The sequence below is a fragment of the Leptonychotes weddellii genome, chromosome 7 (genome assembly GCF_054177405.1).
Source record: "Leptonychotes weddellii isolate Sample4059 chromosome 7, ASM5417740v2, whole genome shotgun sequence".
Taxonomy (NCBI): Eukaryota; Metazoa; Chordata; class Mammalia; order Carnivora; family Phocidae; genus Leptonychotes; species Leptonychotes weddellii.
This window is the reverse complement of record NC_138375.1, coordinates 118,543,984-118,564,581: the sequence shown is the minus strand read 5'-3', so window position 1 is coordinate 118,564,581 and position 20,598 is coordinate 118,543,984.

Below are 20,598 nucleotides of genomic sequence, written 5' to 3'. Positions count from 1 at the left end.
AGGATAGTCATTTGGGAAGAGCTGTTACAAACTAAGAATTATTAATGATTTCATTAATGAAGAAAAGAAATCAGGGGCTGCTCTTTTCTTTAACTTAAGACAGCTGAAAAACAGCCCGAGTCTTGAGGCAACTACCCAGGGATGAAGTGGCATTCTCTGTAATACTCGTGAAATTATACTAATGAAACAAGGAAATGCAGAGAGCTCATCTGAACTTAATTACATACCTGCATACTGTCCTAAAATTAATGTAAGTTCATTTAAGTTGTATTTTGTACAACTTGTACAAATTTGTGATTTTGCATTAAGCTTTCCTATCATTTTTTTTTTCAGGCACTGCAGTATTTCCTGACTGAAACTTTATTGGAATTATACTAGTGAAATTAAGAGTGTTTTCCTGTCTGTGCAATGTCTATTATTTAAAATCCCTGTAAGGTTGAATGGCAGCACAACATGAATGCAACCTGAAGCATCATAGACGTATCTTCCTGCCATTAGCTTTTTTGGATGCCTGTGGGTGTTCTGTTTAAGTGTCACTCCAGTAATAATTCCATCTTATTGACCATGCTTCTGTCCGCTCACTACCATCCTGTGCATTTTACTTGCATTGTCCTTTTAAATGTAATCCTCACAACAGCTCTCAGAATATTGATATCCTTTTCTTCATTCAACAGATATGGAAACTGAGGCCATGAACGATGAAGTAACATGTCCTGAGTTCACACTCAGCATGCTGTAGTTGAGATTTCAGTTAACTGTTGTCCAAATCGGGAGCACCTGCCTTTCCACTGTAACCCAAGGCTTCTTTGTTGTTGGGGTGTTGTAGAAGACAATGGGCAAAGGTCTAGCTGACCCCGTGAACATGTATGATCCACCTCCGTTCAGCATACTTCTGCTGTATGCCCGTTCTGGGCCGTGCTAAGTTTGCTGATGTTTTGCTCAGTTAGAGCCTCTTCAGGCTTTTAATCAGTCTTGCATCACTTTGCTAGCTCCTTCTGAGTGGCAGTGTGTTGGGGAAAGGTTTCTTCTATCTGCCTGCTCACAAGTCACCGGACATCTGCCAGCAGAAAATACATGCTCAGCGTTCCTGATGCCAGCAGCAGCCCTTATCTTTGTGGCTTCAGCCAGCTGAGTACAGAAGCTGTCCACAATGAGTACCACCATGCAGTTGCTTGACTATTTATGTCATTTGACGCATGCAGACTTGGCATAAAGCAGCTTTGTCAGAGCTATTTCTGAATCTAAGAGTTGAACCCATTGTGCCTAGTGATAGATGGGCAACTGTAGGAATAAAATACCCAAGTGTGTGGACTGCTGGTCCAACCAAGAGAATAAATGCTCACTGGAAAGGTAAACTATAAAGTCCCACTCTTTTTAACATAAGAAATCTGCAGCCAGGGGCGCCTGGGTGGCTCAGTTGGTTGGGCGACTGCCTTCGGCTCGGGTCATGATCCTGGAGTCCCGGGATCGAGTCCCGCATCGGGCTCCCTGCTCGGCGGGGAGTCTGCTTCTCCCTCTGACCTCTCTCATGCTCTCTCTATCTCATTCTCTCTCTCAAATAAATAAATAAAATCTTAAAAAAAAAAAAAAAAAAAAAGAAATCTGCAGCCCATCTCCAGTCAGCAGTCCCGTTTCTGGGGTGCTCTGGTTTCACATGGTTCCCTTTTCAGATTAGGCCTGGGAACTTCCTTCTTCCAGGAGGGGGACGCAGAAGATGAGGATCCTTTCTAATGGCTTGGATAGCCCAGATGAGAGGCTTGTCTTGCCTCCAGGCGTGGGGAGCTCTCACCTAGGACTGCCTTGTCCTGGAGGGGGGATGGCCTAAGCTAGACTTGGACCTAGAAAGAGACTGGTGTCTTCCCTCTCTCCACCAACAGAAACTATTTTTAAGCAGGTAAAATATACCAAGATGAGCCTCAAAGAGCCAGTAAAATAGCTGTAGCGTTCTCTTGGCCATGGTGAGATTTATATAGGAGAAGGAAGGCATCCACATGCTTGAATTCTGTGGCTGAGTTACCTTTCTTTCCCTACCACGTGCTGCTTTCTGATTCACAGCAAGTCTCCTGCAAGTCATGGGAACCTGTGTTCCTACCCCGCGATATCCCTAAGAGGGGACTGCTAATCATCTGGGGAATTGTGTGCTGGAGCTCTCCTTTGTGCTTGTTTACTGAAGGCATCCGTCTTCAGGAAGTAGCCTGTGATTATGGATATTACAAGGCAAATGGGCAACACAGTGTCCTAAGGGACAATAAAGGTATCTGTTACCACTACGTAGTGCTGCTGGCTTGTCTACTTTCCCCATCTCCACGTTTATTAGCATCCTAACCACTGTCGAACCTACAGGACGTGCTGAGTCCAGACGCCTTCTAGATCAAAAGGTGTTGAACAGTAGAAGCAGTAGAGGCAGGAAAAGATGCCCGCAGCCTCGCTCAGGCACCAGAAGCACTGCCAGCCTTTCTTTGACAGATGGTGGGGACGAGGAGACTTCCGTGATTCATGCCCCCAGGTGGCGACAGAGTCACATCTGCAGCAAGCTGCAAACCACCTGGCGCTGGCAGAAATGCCAGGATTTGCTAGGATAGTTGCCTTCAATTTGACATCCAGCTGTCTGTTTCCCTCTTCCTTTCTCATGTCGGAAGCTGCCAAGGGCTATGCCGTATTTAGAGTTCTGTTCCATGAAGGATTTTATTTCATTCGGATTAAATCGGTATGTGTTTGTCTCTAGGTTGATTTAAAAAGCTGAGAGATTGAGTTTTTCTTCTCCATCATGCACAGGTAGACATTTTTGCTACTCCATTACCAACTTCAGTCATGATAGGATCAATTCTGATGGAATTGGTGAGTCTAAGATTGGAAGGATAAAATTTTATTTTAAATGGACCTATTATATAAAAAGAGAGCCTTCAACAGGGAAAAAAAAAGAAAAGAAGCAGCAGCTTTTCTCTTTTTTTCCTAGAATGCTTGCTCTTACCTGTGATGTTAACCAATTAGCAAATACTTATTGAGAACTTGTTGGGAACAATTCTCTCAAGTGGAAACTCTTAAGACTGAGAATATGCATCACCTGAAAGTAAACCTGTCCCTACACTCAGGCCTCCTATGGAGTTGTTGTCCTTTTTCTGATCAGGTCTTCCCCAGCTCCCATCCCCTAAATTCCCACAAACATCACACTTCTGTATTTTATCCATGTAGGGAGAAGTAGGTGTATATGCCAAATAGAATCTAAGATTTGTGGGTGAATTGCAAATACAGAAATAGGAACCTGCCTTGACTCTTGTGTCTTGATTCTGGCATCAGCCAGATGATGTCAACTTGACATCAGCCAAAAACAGCTCAAGGCCACAAGTTCATATACAAGTGAAAATAAATACCACAACGTAATAGCTCTCTGTGTCTAATCTATCAACTTTCTGTCACCACAATCAGCCTCCAGTTTATGTCCCCTTCCCTCCCATACCCACCAAAGTGGCTCCATCACCTATTTCAAAAAGGAGAATCTTGGTAGGTGGTAAGAAAATGTTAGAGGCATAATACTATGAAAATGGGGAAGTGGGAAAGCCGTACCTTGTGTAGCCTTTGAAATATTTTCTTTTTCACTTGCCTCCTAGTTTTCATGCCATTCTAACATACTGATAACCTACTTTTCTTTTTAATGTTTTTCTTTACTTTCCCTGCCATTGGGTTCTTCTCTGTCTCCCCCACTTATGAACGATTTGATACGAACTATATAAGCTTTAGACTACAAGTTTCTAGTATTGGTTTTGAGAAGTTACAATCATATAAGTCATGAGCTTGAAAGCTGAAGTTAACATAAATTTTTCAACTCTTCTTCATTAGCAACCCTGGTCTATTTAAAGTCTGCTGGAATTCATTTCTCCTCCTTGTTAGCCAATTGGAATCTCAAGGGCAAGGATTTTACAAAACCCCTTGCGTATTTCGACTAGAAACTGAAAGAAGAGAACTTTGAAACTCTTTGATCCCCTCCAAGTGCTTCCCATTTCTCAATTAATCTGTTCAATATTAAATTCAGATTTGTGGTTAAATGGAAAAAACATTGTATCAAAATATTTACTGAGCTAATTATTCAGTTAAAAGAAAGGAGATTTTATGAATAAATCTTAATGTGTAATTTTAGAAATTATTTTGCTTTTGCAAACCAAGTTTACAATGAAATATATCAATTTGCATATATTTTATAGTATTTTTCTGGTAATCTACTATTATATAGAACTTAAGAATATCAAATAATTACATGATTTCTAAAGTTATCAGTATGTTTCCCCAATATCAATAATGTTCATATTTTCATATTCTATGTAAGACAAGCAGAATTCTTTTAAGAAGGCTAAGATGCAGAGAGAGCTCGGAAGGGAAGAAACTTACTGCTCACAATCACCCATCCTTTCTTTTACCCCTGCCCCTTAGGCAATGTGCACTTGATTTAGAAAAGGGTCCCTTTGTCTCCAGACACTTCTGCCATTTATCACTTCATACAGGAAGTCATTTTAGTAAGGAAGGGGGAAAAGTCAAAGTGATTTATCTTCTTTGACTCATTATTGTGGCAGCAACATAGTCTTGCTCATTGTTACTCTGCACTGTTACCTGGGAAACATTATGCCCTTTGAGGTTCATCAACTCTGAAGTAGGTACCATTATCCCCATTTTACAGTTGAGCAAAATGGCTTCAGAGAGATTCATTTTGTAAATGTGGTTTTTGGAAAACTAGAAATTGCTTTAGAAATGTCCATATTCGTCTTTGTCTTAAAATAACATCTAAGGATATTTAGTCTCCATTTGGATAAGATTCTGCACTGACTTTTGAAGACCCAAATGGTGGTTGTTTGAGTTAGTATGTTATAAACTCCAAAAAATAAGCAGAATTTTGCTTATGTATAGCTTCATTGTTACTTCTCTTCTTAAAACTCCCAAGTTTTCCAAGCTTGCTTAGAATAAAACCTAAACTCCATACCTTGGCACACGATGACTGGCTGCCCTGCCTCCTGCCAACCCCCCCTCTGTCCTCACTGATGCCCTTCTGCCTTCTGTTCCCATCATGCTGGCCTCTGCTCAGTTTTTTAAGCCTGCCAAACTCATTCCCACACTTAGGCCTCTGCCCTGCTTGCCGCCTGAACTTGGGAAACTTGTCTTTGAGATCTTCTCATGGCTGGCTCTCTTTTTGTATTTCAGGTCTCACCACAGAGGTCCTCCCTGGAAATTTCCTAACCAGCAATCTTAAATAGCAACCTCTGCCATCCCCTCCACGTTATGTTCCTTGACCTCTCCATTTATTGCCATCAGATAATCCTTATCACTCTGATAAAATGTTTCATATACCTTTCTCTGGTATATTCTGTTTGTGTGAATCTGGTATTTTCATGGTTTACTTTTTTATATACCTCTCTCCTTGTCTCCTTCCTCTCTAAATAATACACTCCATGAGAGCAAGGGCCATCACTGTCTTGCTCAGTGCTGGGCACCCAGGCTCTAGAAGAGGGCCTAGCTGAGCTCATGCTCTGGCTCAGGGATCTCAGCGTTAGGAGCATGACCCTGACTTAGACAACATTGCTTATATTGACCGCTCAGGCTCCCCTCCATTTCCATCTTCTCTGTCCCTCTAATTACTCTTCCCTAATGCACCTTTTTCATTTATTTTAGCTCTGTGGATTTCTAGCTTCACTGTATTCAGTGTCATGCATCATTTTATCCCTTTTACTCCTCTGCCCATCCACCAGCCACTTTTTCATCTTTTAGCATAAGCTTAATATTTGTTAAATACTATGCAATACAGGGGGGAAATACCTCTCTCCTCATAATAATAGCAAAACACACACACAGAAAAACCAACCCCAAGTTAAAAGGGTTCTTTGGGATATCAGCAAGGATACTATTGATTGTTTCTTTCTTCTTCCAACTCTGCACAATTGTGGTGGTACTTTCCTTTAAAGGTTGCTTTTATTTCCAGATTATGGAAGTAAACCATGTCTCTGTGTGTCACTGTACTATCACCTAATCCATGCTCTCAAATCTCTCCTATGTTTGAAGTTTCAGATCAAAGACTTTGATTTAAGAGGGTGTACACTTCTGAGAAATCTGAACAGCTCTGGGGTCCATCAGTGACCCTTACGAACTTAGGGCTCCACCCTATGAAGAGGTTTTGAGCAGATTTTGCGATTAATTAAGCAGATTTTGAGACCGATTGATCTGTGTTAACAAATCTTACAAGGCACAGAATTCCAGTGACTCCTCAAACAAACAGTGCTGATTAATTTACAAAGGCATATTGACTGGCCTCATAATTTTTTCAAGATCCAAAATCTTTCTAGATGCAAAATTCAGGAAAAAGGCATGTCTGGTAAGTACAGGTTTGGAGTTAATTAAAACAGATGATGACTTTAAGCCATATCGCCATCAAGCTCTGGGGTCTGAGAGTCAAAAGAGTAAAGCAAGAGCCTCCATGGACCACAAGCCTTTATCCCAGGTGGCTACTCCTCCCTCCCCCTGGTACAGGAAATTGCAGACCATTCACTCAATGCACGTTCCTATATTCCTGCTTCAGTCCTAGTGCTGTTAGAATAAACTAGTATCAGAGTGCATATATGGCCATTTTTTTAGAGAGCAAAATATTTTGGACTATTCCACCTTCGGAACTTATTAAATTATATTTTATAAAATATCAACTAGGGCAAACTAAAATCTTGCATTCTGTGCAAAAGCAATTATTAAAAAACTGCATTCTTATGAATGTGCATCAGTGACTACTGATCAGGCTAAAAAGACGAAAGAGAATAAAAATAATCAGAAGTTTGCAGTGCCTTGAACTCACTCCAGTTACACAGGCAGTTTGTTTTAACTCAACTATTTGAACTTTGCCATGAGATGTGTGCTTTGCAACTAAACTGAAGGAGCAGTACCTGAAGGCAGCAAGTTTGACATTACTGGAAAAGTGACTAGCCACAGCTAATAACTAATGGTTAATTTATATGTTACATCCATCACACATGTAAGTATAAATGAGAGAGAATTGGGTTATACAAAAAGCAAACTATTTGAGGTATGACTTTGACCTCGACCTTCAGTAACTCCAGACCAGCTCTGGCTTCTTAAGTGTAAACAAGTAATTACCAAGCAGCTCAGAAAACTCCAGTCTGCCAGTCTCCCTGAAATGATGGAGGTACTGTAAGAAATGCCTCCTATTCTAGCCTCCACGCAGAACATTATTCTTCTATCTTGACATTACTTTGCGATGGATGTGTTAAATATGGTTAGATTACAGGTTATTTTATTTTGACTTCATCATTACATTGCATCTATGAGGTTTGGGGATGGGTGCATGGTCCCAGAAACCACACAAATACAAACTATGTCTTAGGACAAACTACTCCTATGATTTACCTCTACTCAAGTGTTTTAAAACTAGCTAACACAAGGCTCTCTGCCAAGATTAGAGATGTGAAATTGGCAAAACCTGCATCTCATCCCCCATGACCTTAGCCATTTCATGTAAGTGGGAGAAATAATTTTCCACTCCACTGGTGCCCATTTCTGCCCTTGCAATCAAATTCTAATCCTGCGCAGAGGATGGGGGGAGTCTAGCTAAAATTTTATGCAATTCTATTAAAAATGCTTAATTTTTATCTTCAATAACATTTTCCAGCAAATACCACTGCCTTTATCAACATGTTTTATTTTTCAGAAATAATAGAAAAAGAATAAGACTAGAAATCTGATTAAGCAGACTCAGGGTGTTCCAAGCCACAAACAACATAACTTTCACCACAAGGCTGGGGGATTTTACCCCATAGACCCCAGTCCCGTGAAGGTTTTACACCTGTGTTTACTTTGTGCTGACAGAAGACATGAGGTTTCTTATGGCAGGGTGATAAATCTGTCAATCTTTCTCTCTTGAGGTATCTCAATTTAACTTCCAGGGTGTGTATGCCATTCTTTCATCCTTTGACCCTGGGTGCTGGCATGTCTGCTCAGAAAGCTCTGACCATAAAGAAACATGACAGTATTCATGGAACAATGTCTCCTGAAACTCCAGTGTACTCACTTGTAAGATCACCTCTTCTCCAAGTAAGGTGGCTATATATAACATGACATGGCTGTGTCGGGAGCCATGAACTGCTTTTTTGAGGTCGGGAAGTAACCATACTTTCCCTCAGTCCCTGTTTCAAAATGCTTCATCTTCTTTTAGTCATTGGTGATCAGGGTGAGTGAGCTACTCCTCTTCTTCTCATTCTTTTACCTGTCAATAACTCATGAAATTCAATTTTTGAAGCCCCACTTTTATATTGATTCAGAAAACTAAAAGAAGCAATAAAATACTTTTATTAAAAGGAAAAAAAAAAAAGGAAAAATCAAAGGTGACTTAATGTTTTTGTCTAGAAAACTTAAGAATCTTTCTCCAGAAGAAAATAGTTCTCACTTATAACAGGTATTCCTTCTCTCATGGTTTACTTTACATTCACTGGGAATTTTATTGTTTAGCAGAAATGTGACTTTTTTATGTTAAATGTCTACACTTAGGAGTAAAAGAGAACAAAACAATTTCATCCCAAATGAACATTTAGGTATTAAAGGCTTGTTTTCAGTTGGAATGGAATTTCAGCATCAGAATTTTATTTAACTTATCTTTCAAAGGAGAGGTTTTATCCTGACAGAGATTAATGCATCTGCTAATGACAGAAGCATTTGTCATTTTTATGAACTTGACATCCTCTTCTCTCATCAATTCTAAACCAGGTCAAAAAGGCACAAACTGTTCTGCAGAAATTTTTAGGTAGTTAGAAATGCTGACACTTGGTTGGGTGAAAATTAAAGACAAATGTGAAGAATATCAATTTTTAGTCACTATTATTTCTGTAATCAAAAGGTGTATTTTAGTTTAACATTCTCTGGGTAACCTTATTACATGCAAATTTCTGGCCTTTATAATTTAGTAATTATTTTATTATTTATCCAAATGCTCTACTGAAGCTCAAATAGAGGGCAAGATTGATCTTAATATCTTAAGAAGTTTTTAGTAGATTCCCATTTGTTCTGATTAACTATTGCTACACAACCAAATACTCCTGAAAGCTTTTGTGGCTTAAAGAAAACATTTTTTATTGTTCATGATTTTGTTGGTCAGGAATACAGCAAGGGCTCAGTGGATTCCCAGAAGATTGGGAATGGAGGGTCCACATTCTGGAGGATGGGGCTGAAGGGTCCATATTCAAGATGGTGTCTTCACTGACATGTCTGGAGCTGTGCTGCTCTTGGCTGCCTCTCTCCACATGGTGTCCCATCCTCCAGAGCCCTCCTCATGTGGCTAGGGCTTCTTAAAGCATGGTTGCCCCAGGAGAGTTAACTTCTTATGAGGCAGTTTGGGGGTCCACGAACGAGTGTTCCGAGAGACCAAGGCAGAGTCTGGAAAGCTTCCTATAACCTAGCTTTAGAAGTCTTTTTTATTTAATTTAAATGATGTTAGCCAACATACAGTACATCATTAGTTTTTGATGCAGTGTTCAATGATGCGTTGTTGCGTATAACACCCAGTGCTCATCACATCAAGTGCCCTCCTCAATGCCCATCCCCCAGTTACCCCATCCCCCCACCCACCTCCCCTAGCTTTAGAAGGCTGCTGCATTCTGTTCGTTCATCAAACAAGTCACTTAGGAGGGGGAATTCTGCTCTCCCTCTCAATGGAAATAATTATAAAGAACATGTGGCCCTTTTAAATCTACAATACACTCAGTATGCTTAGAAATTGGCTTCATCTTCTTCCTCTCCTAAAAACCGGAGATTAGAGATGGGGAAAGAAACATTGACTCTCTTTCAAAGCTCAAAATTTCAGTCTCAATATCAGACAAATTGAAACAAACAAAATGATGTACTGAGCCATAAAGAAAAGGATCAAGAGTTGAACTTTTTTTTTTTCTCAAGAAGAAGGCAGGTGTATTCACCAAAAGTAAGTTTAAAAAACACTTCACAGAACACCTTTTATAAAGTTGCCTGTCAGTCTCTCAGAGACAAAGGATTTCCAGCAGGCTGCAAATGCCATGATAGGAGGATGTGTCAATCAAGAGTTTTGAGTAGACAGAACTGTTGAACATAGGAAACTTAAATCTCAGAAGAGCATGTTTACTTGGTTCCTTTACTTCTCCAGCAATTTTCAAGGGCTCTGAAGAACTTGGCACTTTCACACAGGTAAATCCAGCATTTTTGTTTACCAGTAGTTCATAGGAGAACCTAAAAAATGATAAATGATAAATATAATACATGTTTAAAATTGTCCTGCAACTGAACAATTATCACTTACACTCCAGTAGACAATCCATATATGTTTTTTTTATAAATCTAGCAATTTTCCACCATGTCATTGTTTCCTTGTAATCTGTCACCCTCTTCTGTACCCTGTGTTTGGGGTTTTGTTTGCTTTTTATCATTCAGAACTGTTCCGATTTATACGTATTTCAATATTCATGGAAACTTTCACCTTTCAATAATGGGATTTTATAAATTATTTTCCTCTCTTTCTTCCACTGTAGTAAGTCGTCATCATCGTCATCTTTTTTTTTTCTAGTCATCATTGATGAATGGCTCCAAATAGCTGCTTGTTGCTCTGAAAATGGTAAATAAAGAACTGTTGCTATATCTTTATTTCTCAGCATTCTTCCCTTAGGTTGTGTATAACACCCAGTGCTCCCTTAGGCAGATGCTGGTTCTCCTGCTCTTCATATTATATATTGATTTAAAGAAGAAATGTTTCTGATAATTTTAGACAGCTGTGTATGTTCTCTGACTTCCCCCCACTTTCTCTTATTAATTCTAGACTAATAAATAGTTATTCATGCTATAAATAGTTTTGGTGTGCCTACTGTATTCCTCTCATCAAGGCACTAATTTCTGGTCATACAAAGTTGATGAAAATAGAGCTATTGCCCTTAAGGAAGTCATAGTCTAGCAAAAAAGGAAGAAGAGCAAAGAACCATTGCAAAACACACAAAATGCCATGGTAAAGGAATGCATTGGAGATTCAACAGAGTCTGCAAATTTTCCTTGTGGACCTTTTAAAAGAGAGCAGGCAGGGATCGTCTTCTCCAAAAAAAGGCCAAATAAAGACCTTTACTGTCATACTAAGGACTTTGGAATTTATTCTGTAAACAACGGTTAGATAATGACAAGAACAAACATGCATTTAGAATTTTTTTCATAACCAAATGTTAAAGTCTATGACCTTTATCTTCAATTTTGTGAAAACTTTCAACTTATTGTTTATAAAATTGTCTATATATCCATGCATGCATATATGTGTATAAAGTGCTCTCCCTTCCCCAGATCTTTCCATCTGAATGAGTTTGCCTCCTTACATATCTTTTCTTACTTTTTAGAATAAATCCTCAGAAATACTTTATTATGAAAGAATTCTTATTATTTATGACCTTCTTCGAAACAGATACATGGTCTATTTTTAACCAATATTTTTATCTGAAAAGGATACAGGTTTAGATAACACTACAAATAATAATAAAATAATGAATTTATTGATATCTACTCATTCTCTAGCACTCTACTAATTATAGATATTTTCTCATTTTGTTCTATAATAATCTTACAAGGTAGATATTATGATTATCTCTATTTTACAAATGAGCACACAGAAACACAGAGATTAAGTTACTAGGGGCAGGTCCCATGGCCAGGAGATGTAGCCTCAAGGATTTTATTATAGACACCAAGATTTTAGCGTGTATAAACTATTTCAAATAAGGGACCCCCCAAAAAAACTATGGTATGAGTAGTTGCTTAATAGATGTTATCCTATATTCTGATCATTTCTAAGCAGATCATATTTACTATTTTACTATTTTGTTATTAGTTTTATTTTGTTATTTTATTTTTATTTAGATGTGTAATCCTGAAGATTTCAGAACATCTCATTTTGCTCTAATAGCTGATGCCAAAATGTGCCCTCCTTTTATTTATTCTAATATAATTTGAATTCAGTAAAATGCACAAATCTTAGTGTACAGCTTGATGAATTTTTACATATGTATACACATATTACCTCCACCCAGATCAAAACATACCCTTTTTCCCCAGTAGCTTCCCCCTAAAGCTTTCTAGTAAATAACTAACTATGCACCCAGAGGTAACACCATCTTAAACTCTGTCACCATAAATTAGTTTTGTTCCCTTTCTGAATTTCATATAAATACAATCATACAGTAGGTACATTGAGTCCTGTACCTTTCACTCAGTATAGTGTTTTTGTAATTTATCCATGTAGTTACATGGAGCAGTCATTTTCTTTCTTCTCTGCTGTAGAATATCCTATTTTCTGAATATATCACAACTTATAGTCATTTATACTATGGGTGGATGTTTGGGGCTATCATGAATAAATCTTTTTTGTGTATACATGCCCTTGTTTCCCTTGGCCATGTAAGCCAAAGAGTAAAATTACTAGAACATAGAATAGGGGTATGTTTAATCTTATTAGTATGTGCAAAGGGTTGTTCAGAATGATTTACTATTTCACTTACACTCCTACCAGTTATGTTTGAACTGTTGTTCTTTACATCATCTCCAGTACATATAAGTCTTTCTTTTTTTTTTAAGATTATTTACTTATTTATCTGAGAGAGAGAGAGCATGAGCAGAGGGAGGAGCAGGGGAGAGAGGGAGAAGCAGACTCCCCACCGAGCAGGGAGTCCAACTCAGGACTCTATCCCAAGACCCTGGGATCATGACCTAAGCCCAAGGCAGATGCTTAACCAACTGAGCCACCCAGGTGCCCCCATATAAGTCTTTCAAATTTTAGTTTTTCTGATATTTTATTTTGGTTTTAACTTCGTTTTACTGAGCTATCACTGGATCATGATATAAAGAGCAGATTGGGAATTGCAAGAAAAAACAATCCATTAGAATTTTTATTTCAGTTATTGAAGATCTAAAATGTCTACTTAGTTCTATTTTAGAATTTGTTTTTTCTCTTGAACTGTCCCATCTCTTCACAAATTACATCCATCTTTTCCTTTAAATTATTTAACAAATTATTAATAATTGTATTAAAGTCCTTGCCTGCTAAAGGCAATAACTTGCCTATTTGCAAGTCTGCTTCTATTGACTCTTTCTCTTGATTCTGATTCACAATTTCCTCTTTCTTCATATGTTTATAATGTATTTTATTGTATTCTGAGAATTATGTATAAAGGAATATTGGAGACTGAATACGTATGTTTTTTTGTTTTGTTTTGTTTGTTTTTCTCAGAGAGGCAAGCCCTTTTCCGTGTCTAGCAGCTTGGTTCAGGACTGTTCATTCAGATTCATCCCAGGATATGCTGGGCTAGAACTAGGCTGAAGCTGTAAATAGAATGAATTCAATGTAATTAACTCAAGCCCCAATTCCCTGAGGTGCCATCTCTTTGATATATTCATTATTTGTGTAGGGACAGGATTGGCAGAAATTTTAGATATTTTTAGTTCACCTTTAGACTCAACTCTAGATGGGCTGTAGAATCCAATTACCTTGATGATGCAGTATGTGATTTCTTTCTGTTCATCAGTCCCTCCTTTAATGTTGTTTTCTGAGCAAAATTATAGGATAGAGGAGAATTAATGACCCAGTTGTTTGTCCTTATATTTGACTCTCTTGCAGATACAGTCCATCCTGTTTTTAAAACCCAAAGGATTTCCCTTTCCTCATGCAGTTTCTCCAATGCCCATTGTATCCACACCTGTACTCAGACCAGTCACCTTTCTCTAAGTATGAATACTAATATGGTTCTGTTTACCTGTAAAGGGCTTGCTTTACTCTGGAGTTCTGTCCACTACTTCTTTGCCAGTTACGACAATCTGTTGATGGTAGAAAAATATGCCCATTCAAGTAACTAAGTCATGTCTGCTTTAGAATTCAATCACTTTGGGTAAATATCCAGTCCAGTTCAGGTTCCCACCTCCTCTTTCTCATTCTTACTTCTTGGTTATATACCTAGCATCTAATGTGCCATTTGCCATCATGGCAGTAGGAGATAGTTATCATATCCTCATACCCTTTGGGTCTTGGTTTTGGCTTCTATTGAGGAGCAGCATCTTAAGTGGTCCTTATCACTCACTATCCCAAGCTACCAGATAATACTAGTGATTTGTAGACATCAGACCCTTGTAATTTGTATCTTCTTTGCCCTTCTTATTCTCTCTTAGACATATTTCTTTTCCCCCTTGGGCTCCTGTCTCATGCTTCCCATCATTGCTGTGGTATATAAGGGGCTCTAGGAATCTGCCCTCTGGACCATCTGCCTAGATCACTCACTCAGCCATTGCCTGGGTACTGTTTAGATGCACATGCCTCTGAGGCATAAGAAACCTTCTTAGAGTACACAAACTGAAGAAAAACCTATCTGTTCTCAGATTCACCCAAACCTATGTGGAATTTCTTTCAGCCTGACCCTGGAGATCTCAATCCAGTGGAGAGCAGAAGATAGGATTTCACATTTGCATCTTTGCTTTTGTTTCTTTCTTTTTTTTTTTTTTCAGATCTTTCTCTCCAAAATACCACCTCCTCCTTTTATAATTCAGCAAACGTCTCCCTGCTCCACATGGCAAAAAACTGTTCTCATAGTATGATCTGGAATCTTTTCCTATTTTATGGTTTATGTTATTAACCCATATTGATAGTTTTCTTGGCTCTCAAGATGAGGAGTCAATCATGTGGAATTCAAGAAGGTCTTTTCTTTAGCTCTTGAAATTAAGAGTTGTGGTTTTTAAGATAATCATTTCTGTAAAGAGCTTAATTATCTTCTTTTTTCTACCTATATTTGCCTTTCACATTAATCAGCGGATATACGAAGCTGTTCTGCTACCTGAATCCTGGGGTCAGTTAATGGTGCAAAGAAACATGAAAACATGATTCATAAAACTTCATCATAGGGGCACCTGGGCGGCTCAGTCAGTTAGACGACTGACTCTTGATTTTGGCTCTGGTCATGATCCCATGGGTCGCCAGATCAAGCCCTGCATATGGCTCTGTGCTCAGCGGGCAGTCCACTTGGAGATTCTCTCCCTCTGCCCCTCTCCCCACATGCATGAGTGCATGTGCACTCTCTCTCTCAAATAAATAAATAAATCTTTAAGAAAAATAAAACTTCATTGTATTACCTCTATTGGTGAGGTTTCTGACAAGAAAGAGATGACGTACTCAAAATGCAGAAATGAGGGGGGAAAAAGTTTTTTTTTTTTTGAGAGACAGGGTATGTGCGTGAATGTGGGAGGAGCAAAGGGGGAGAGAGAGAGAGAGAGTCCTAAGCAGCCTCCACACCCAGCATTAAGCTCACTGGAGGCTCGATCTCACAACCCTGCGATCATGACCTTAGCTGAAATCACGAGTCAGACACTTAACTGACTGAGCCACCCAGGTGCCCCAGAAATGAAAGAACTTTAATGAAGGAATTATTTACTAGGTATGGACATGGTTGAAGGAAGCCCACCAGAGGTGAAGGAAAAAGGAATTACCCTATTTAGGTAAAGGGTGATGTAACTGGTTTTGGAGAAGAGAGAGCAACTATGCCCTTTTATATAGCTATAGGAAAGAAATGATTGTCTTCATAAACCGTAAGTACTTAATAGAGCTAGAAAGCAGTCTTCAAATTACAGGTATCATATTAAGACTTTTTAAAGAATACGAACACATGGTAAATATTAAGGGATTTATTTCAAGATGCTCAAGTTCTCCAGATTTGATGTGCCTGAGAAAGTGCCTTCTTTTAAGTCCTCAAGGTAGATGGAGAGTCAAGGTATCAAGACCTGTATTGGAATGTTCTAAATTGCGATGTATTGTGTATTGGAGCAGAGCGAATGATGCCAATTTTCATTTAAAGACCTTGCCACTTCTCTTATCAGTTTTTCTAAAAATATATTATCCTGAGGGAGAGAATTGGTGAGAAGCAGCTGCGGCCTTAGGTAGAGGAACATAGCAATTGTCAAAGCAAGGCCTGGCACAGAGGAAGCTGGAGGAATAAATAGCCCCATCTTTATTTCCTCCTACTGCTCATTGCTATTGGCTGAAACCTTCCAAAGGCCAGAGGACAAGTAATATAGTTGATGCAGTGCATAAACATCAGCTTTTGGGTCAAAGAGCCAGGAGAGGAGAGTGGAGTCCTAGAGAAGCAAAGGGAGAACATTACAGTAAATATACCACTCCATTATTTCCCAACTTCCTTCCCAATTATTTTTCATGTGAATTTAAGGGCAGTGTAATTCCTGCAATTTTATTGTATATGTAATTTCCCCTTTCCATAACTTTTTCCTCACGCAATTCCTTTTTTTTTAGGAAGTGAGGTGGGGAGTGAACTCAATCTACATATTATTCCAGCTATATACCAAGTGACTATATTATCTTTGCACTTTTTTCTTTCCTTTGTCTTCCTAAGCAGTCACTAGTCATTCTTTGAGATGCTATCAGGAATTATTGTATGGGACTTTTAATATTGAATGAATGAATAAATGAATGAGGAAAATAACCTCCTGGAAGCTATAGTCAGTCTTGCCAGGTCAACCACATTTCCTTCCTTTGTAGTCTTCCTTTATTCTCTTAAAGAACTATGTTTTTACCTCTACAAGCACTTATCCCTTTGCATTATAATTGTTGCTTTTCTTGTCTTTCCTCCACTACACTTTGAACTCTGGAAATCAGGGACGGTGTTTTATTTATCTCTTGGGATTTAGCAGAGGATCTAGCACACAGTAGGTACTCAGTAAAAGTTTACTGAAGTAATTAATTCGTTCCTGTCCTCATGAGGTGTATTTTACCCCTAATCATTTATAGAGGATAGCCTTTCTATATCTGCTCCAATGAACAACATCCAATTTGCTAACAACATATCCATATCCAACTATTCTCTTCTCCATTCCCAACACCCCAACTTTCAACTGAATGTAGACACCACCTATTCCTTCTCACCCTCTAAACTGTTGTCTGAATTCTCCTGTTTCTTCCTCATCCCTCTCACTTTCTTGAGTGTTTTCTCTTTCTATAAAAGTTATCACAGGGTGCCTAGGTGGCTCAGTCAGTTAAGTGTCTGCCTTTGGCTCAGGTCCTGGGATCGAGCCCTCCTGTTGGGCTCCCTGCTCAGCGGGGAGTCTGCTTCTTCCTCTCCCTCTGCCTACCCCCCCATTTGTGCTCTCTCTCCCTGAAATAAATAAAATAAAATCTTTTTATATAAAAAGTTATTGCCATTTTGTGCTTTCCCTCCATTAAGCTTTTGGGATGCAATTCCCTTCCTTCACACACCTTTTTCCCCTCTTTTGCTGTCCTCCAATGAGATTAGCTCTCATCTGGAGCCTGTTCTTCTTCCCTCCATATGAACTGTTAAATACTTTTCATAGAGTTTATTGTATAGCTTGTTCAACCTTACAATTAAATCTATCAGCTCTCTGCTTCCTTCAGATCATCTGCATCCTACATTGTTTTGTATTCTTTATTTTCATTGAATCTCAAAGATTCTTTTTATAATCTAAATCATGATTACTAACATTACTCCACTCTTTCATGTGCTGTGTACTGTTCTAAATGTTTTATGTATATTACATCACTTATCCTCAGCACAACCTTATAAGGTATATATCATGAGTATTCTCATTTTTATGGTTAAAAATAAGGCCTAAAAACGTAGCAGACCCATCACTCATTTATTAAGTAGTTGAGCTGGTATTCCGTCTCTGGAGCTCACAATCTTAACCACTATGTGACACTACGTCCTATATTTTCTTATCACTCTGTAAGCAAACGTAGATAGAAAAATGTCACCAGTCTAGGATTTTCTTCCCATTTTTACAGCCCTAACTGTTGTCTCAGATCCTTGTACCTGTCTTCTTTTATAACTTTTTTTTTTTAAAGATTTTATTTATTTATTTGACAGAGAAAGGCAGCGAGAGAGGGAACACAAGCAGGGGGAGTGGGAGAGGGAGAAGCAGGCTTCCCGCTGAGCAGGGAGCCCGATGCGGGGCTCGATCCCAGGACCCCGGTATCATGACCTGAGCCAAAGGCAGAGGCTTAACGACTGAGCCACCCAGGCGCGCCTAACTTTTGTGTCGTTTGTATAAAGGTTCCAATGAAGATTGATTGTTGCCACCTTTGTAGTCGCCATTTCAGACTGTACTGCAGGGGGACCCCTCCACCCAGGACAATATCCAGGAGGTCTGGACATACCAAGGCCCCACAGGCCTGGAGAGCCCCAAAGCCACGCCCTTCTGGAAAGGTCCGTTCTGCGCAAACCCATGCCTTGAGGTTCAGGGAAGCTGAGATCTGGAACAGTTGAAGCGTAGTGAGGAGCTAAATCACTGAAGCGGGCTCATGAGGTACCCAAGACATGTATCTAATTCCAATCCCTACCCTACCTAATGTCAGCTATTCCCCCGAGAAGGCAGAGCTGGAGGGAACCGAAAAGCCTTGCCAGGGTATGGAGGGAAGGGCCTGGCCAGGAACCTCTAGTAAGAAACACTCGGGCATCCTGTTTGCTGGCGCCGTTGCTAAGGGGCGGGGCCGGCAGAGCGCGGCTGCGCATGCTCATGCGCATGCGGTCCTGCGCCAGGCAAGCAGGGAGCAGATCTCGGGGGAGCTCCGGCCACCTGACCCGATTCGGAAGAAGCTAGATTCCGATTCCTCTCGGGAACTCTTGAGGCTAACCAGGCATCTGCCGTGGTCTCCGCCCGCACCTGCACAGGGACTTTTATTCATCTTGAAACCAGATCCTGGGACACTGTAGCCTTCATTGGTGAGGCCTACAGGGTAACAGAAGGAGAGACACCTGGGAGTCCTGCTTCGCGGAGAAGCCGGAGACCGGATCAAGCCGCATGACCAAATGAGGATTAACTGCCCTCTCATTTGCAGTCCCAGTATCAGATCAAATTGCGAGGGAGATCCTCACCCAGAACGGTGGTCAGGTGGTTTGGACAACAGGCTCTGGCCTTATAGTCCTAGAGCTCCCGTAGGCCCAGGCCTGAGGAAAGGTTGCATACTGCGCATGTGCCTGCACTTGGAACATTAGCGCCTCTATCATTGTCGCAGTGCTCTCGCTTCCTCAGCATACGTCTATAGCCAAATGTCAAGATCCCTGAGACAGGGTTGACCGAGCAAATAAATAGTTAAGCCTGATTTGCAGGTGAGTATGCACGATATGATGGTACTGGCCAGAAATGAACTTTTGCAGTACTCAGGGATGTCCTTGGACTGTGTATTAAGGAAGCCATAGTATCCTGTTGGCTGTGTCTTCAGATGCTATATCTGGAGGGCCAGGAAAAAGAGATAGCAAGAAGTATGAATGTTACACTGATTCATGAATAGTGGCAAAAGTTTGGATGGAATGGTCAGATAATTGGAAGGAGCAGTGTTTGAGGAGTAGGAACAACATTTGAGTCCAGTTTAAGTAGGGTCGTCTCAGAACACGCTTTCAATCATCAGGTGGACAGTATGACACATTTTTTTTTTTTTTGATGGTTGTGTAATTCTTTGCAGTTACCTTACTGCTTTGTTTGCTCAGGTTAATGAGATAAGTGGCCACAGTGACAAAGATGGGATTTCTATGTATTTTCAACAATTGGGCTTTCCCTCCGCTAAGTTCAGGTGGCTAACCCCATTGCTAAGTTACACATCTAACCAGAGACAAAAACTGACACTTTTCCCTCAAGTTAGGGAGGGTAAGGTCCAACAGGCAACCGTGTGTGCATGAAGGGGGCAGAAATTCCCCTCTCCTGGAATAAGCATTTACTCTAGATAGAGGTTTGTCTTTCTTAGTCCTGAATACCTTCATTGTATCCCTTATACATTGCTTTTAACAAAGAACTATTTTATGGTGAAAAGTGAGAAAACGGGCTGATGCTTAAGAATTCATTACAAAATGGTGCAGTGGTCAATAAATTACTTCAAAACAACAGCAACTGGGTGACAACTTTTACATTTGAGGTGCTGTCCTACAGGATGCTCTGTGTGCTCTGGACCAGTAACCGGTATCCAATTCTTTTTTTTTTTTTTTTTTTTTCCCCCTACAGCCAGAATATAGTCACTAAGGGCATGGTACTTTTCATTATTTCTCTTAATGGCCCTCTTTTTTTTTTTTTTTAAAGAAAAGATTCTCTTTTAATTTTTATTTTATATTTTTACTTTTTTATTGTTATGTTAATCACCATATGTTACATCATTAGTTTTTGATGCAGTGTTCCATGATTCATTGCTTGTGTATAACACCCAGTGCTCCATGCAGAATGTGCCCTCTTTAATACCCATCACAAGGCTAACCCATCTTCCAACTCCCCTCCGCTCTAGGACCCTCAGTTTGTTTCTCAGAGTCCATAGTCTCTCATGGTTCGTCTCCCCCTCCGATTCCCCCCCTTCATTCTTTCCCTCCTACTATCTTCTTCTTCTTCTTTTTTTCTTAACATACATTGCATTATTTGTTTCAGAGGTACAGATCTGTGATTCAACAGTCTTGCACAATTCACAGTGCTCACCATAGCACATACCCTCCCCAGTATCTATCACCCAGCCACCCCATCCCTCCCACCCCACCCCCCACTCCAGCAACCCTCAGTTTGTTTCCTGAGATTAAGAATTCCTCA